Raw genomic sequence first — 3,158 nt, 5'->3', positions numbered from 1 at the left:
TTTGACTCTCAATAGAGTTCTTAGCATCTTCTTCCAATAGAATTTTGTGCATGCAAAAGGCCGGGCTTATCCCTCGGATATCTGCTATCGTCCATCCAATGGCCTTTTTGTGCTTCTCCAAAATCTGCAATAAAGAATATTCATTAGTAGGTGATAAATTGGAAGCTATAATAACTGGTAAAGTGTCGTTATCCCCTAGATACGCATATTTCAAATGCGACGGCAATGGCTTCTGCTCCAACGTGGGTGGTTCCACTATGGACGGAAGTAACGACTTGCATTCTTCTTTTTGTATTTTTTCAATAGGACTAGCCACATCTTCTGGTCCTTCTGCTATCTTATCAAGCTCTTCTTCAATCTCTGTAACTAATAAGTCATAAAACTCATCAAACATAACAGGATTCAAGCTATTTATAGCAGAGCACTCTTCAAAGTCTCCTGGTAATTTCATGGCGTCTAGAACGTTAAATTTAACTTCTTCATTATGTACCCTCATTGTAATTTCTCCCTTCCTCACATTAAAAACTGTATCCCCAGTGGCTAGAAATGGTCTTCCCAAAATAATGGGAACGTCTAAGTCTGCCTCGCAATCTAGAATGATAAAGTCCGCAGGGAAAATGAATTTGTCCACCTGGACTAAAACATCTTCTATCTTTCCCTCAGGTCTTATAATAGATCTATCTGCTAGTTGCAGGGTAACCGTAGTAGGTCTAGCTTCTCCTATGCCTAAAGATTTGAAAACTGATAATGGCATAAGATTAATGCTAGCGCCTAGATCACATAATGCCCTACCTAAGTTTTTTCCTCCTATGGAACATGGAATGGTAAAACTGCCAGGATCATTACATTTCATGGGTAGCAGGCTGCCTACAGCTTCACTACTACATTTTGTCATGGCTACCAGTTCATGCTCTCCTATTTTTTTCTTCCTAGAAACTATATCTTTCAAAAACTTAGCATAATTTGGCATCTGTTCTAGAGCATCTACTAATGGTATATTTATATGCAGTTGTTTTAAAATATCTAAAAATTTTCTAAACTGGGAATCATTATTTTTCTTAACTAATCTTTGTGGAAACGGGGGAGTAGGGGTAAAAGAAGGCTGTACCTGTGGAGGAACACTCGGGGTGTCCTCATTACCTTTTCTAATATTTTCTTTTCTGGTGTTGTTGGATTTTCTGGTGTCTTTACAATTGGTTCAGTGGACGGAATCTGTACATCTGTTGTTGGCATTGTTGGTCCATCATATGCCAGTCCACTCCTGAGGGTGACAGCTTTGCACTGTTCTTTCCCTTCTCGTTTTGGTAATTCAGTATGGCCTGGAAAAGAACCTTGTGGTCTATTCTTCAATTCATTGGCGAGTTGTCCCAATTGGGTCTCGAAATTCCTCATTGATGCCGCTTGGGATTGTATCACTGCGTCGGTTCGGGCCATGTACTCCTTCATCATATTCTCAAGATTTGAGTTGTTATTTTGAACTGGTGGAGTCTGTGTTCTCTGATTGTACTACTGTTGCGGTGGTGGGATGTATTGCTGTGTAGGTGGAACATAGGGCTGCTTGTTCTGTTGGCTCTGCCCTTGATTAAAACCGCTCGAACCTCCTTGTCCTCACCATGAGAAATTAGGGTGGTGCCTCCAACCTGGGTTGTAGGTGTTCGAATATGGGTTAAAGTTCCTATTGTTCCCATGTCCTACATAAAAAACGGAAGCAGGGTTATGTGGACAATTATCATAAATATGGTTTTCACTGCAAAATGAACAAATGAGATCGTTGACTTGGCAAACAGGGGCAGGAGTACAATAATCTGACTGCATAGGTTGTATCGGCGTGGCTAATGGATTTTTTATTCCCAATGCCATCTCTTTTAGCCTCTGGTTCATTGTAACCATCTCTTTTTGCATCGAGGTCGCAATGTCCAGAGCCAAAACTCCAGCTCGATCTTGCTTCTTTGGTGCTGCCCTAGATCTTTGCGAACACCATAGTTCGTTGGGTGAAGCTAAGTCATTTAGGATGTCAACTATCTCGTTGAATGTCTTCTTTGTAAAGGCTCCGTTGGCAGCATTGTTTAGCATCATCTTAGTAGGATGATCTAAACCTCTAAAGAAATGTTCTATCTGGATGCATGCCGGCAAGCCATGGTTCGGACATTTCCTGATTAGTTCTTTAAATCTCTCCCACGCCTCGTGAACAGGTTCACGATCATACTGTCTAAAGGAGATGATCTCCTCTCTGATATCAGCGTGGCGAGTAGGTGGGAAGAATTTTGTTAAGAACTTCTCCACTAACGACCCCCATGTGGTGATGGATCCCAGTGGAAATGCATTGAGCCATGCTCTAGCTTGGTCCTTCAAAGAAAATGGAAAAAGTGTTAGTCTCAGAGCATCGTCTGTTATACCAGGTAATCGAAATGCATTTGCAATTTGAATGAATGATTTCAGATGATCATGTGGATCCTCATGTTCCTGCCCTCCAAAATGTCCAATTGTCTGCAACATTTGGAACATCATTGGTTTAAGCTTAAAGTTTGCGTGGGCTGGAATAGGGTTGACTATCCCTGAATCAAAGTTCTGAAAAGCCGTGGCGGCATATTCTCGCATTGCCACGTCTCTGTTGTCCGCCATCTGGATATGGTTGAATTCATCATTTCTTGCATGATCCCTCATATTACCGTTAACAGCAAGTGGATCAACCGGATCACGAGGTGGAATATCTGCCATTGATGTGCTCGTACTCTCTACCTCACTTTCAGGACTGATTTCACCTTCTCTCTCTTTTTGCTTTTCTAGTTGTTTTCGAAGTCGTTGCTCCTTTCGAGTTTTTCGAAGGGTCCGCTCAATCTCAGGGTCAAGGGGTAGAAGAAAAGATCTTGTGCTCATGCACTTTAACTTACCCTTGTGAGTTAAACGACCAAAAATATAGAACAAAAACGGTGGATGGAAATTACACCCAACAACAATTCACAAAAATAAAAACTAAAAGAATTTGAAAATAATTTTAAAACTAAAGTCCCCGGCAACGGCGCCAAAAACTTGACTGGGCGTTTATGCTGAACGCACGCACTAAGCGTGGTAACAATTATATAGATGCAAGCGCACACCTGTCAGAGTAATATAAAATGGATGGAGTATCCAAGTATCGATCCTCAAGGACTTCTAAA

General features: G+C 41.3%; 1 non-coding gene across 1 annotated transcript; it reads left to right on the top strand.

Annotated features, from left to right (window-relative positions):
- The first annotated feature begins 2,131 nt into the window (after positions 1–2,131).
- LOC148208275 (small nucleolar RNA R71) lies at positions 2,132–2,238 on the top strand. Its single transcript, XR_015789132.1, has one exon. It is a non-coding gene; the product is annotated as a small nucleolar RNA R71 (small nucleolar RNA).
- The last annotated feature ends 920 nt before the right edge of the window (positions 2,239–3,158 follow it).

The sequence above is a fragment of the Momordica charantia genome (genome assembly GCF_013281855.1).
Source record: "Momordica charantia cultivar OHB3-1 chromosome 11 unlocalized genomic scaffold, Mcharantia_2.0 BLBB01000011.1, whole genome shotgun sequence".
NCBI classification, from domain to species: Eukaryota; Viridiplantae; Streptophyta; class Magnoliopsida; order Cucurbitales; family Cucurbitaceae; genus Momordica; species Momordica charantia.
This window is presented reverse-complemented; position numbering and strand designations above follow the sequence as displayed.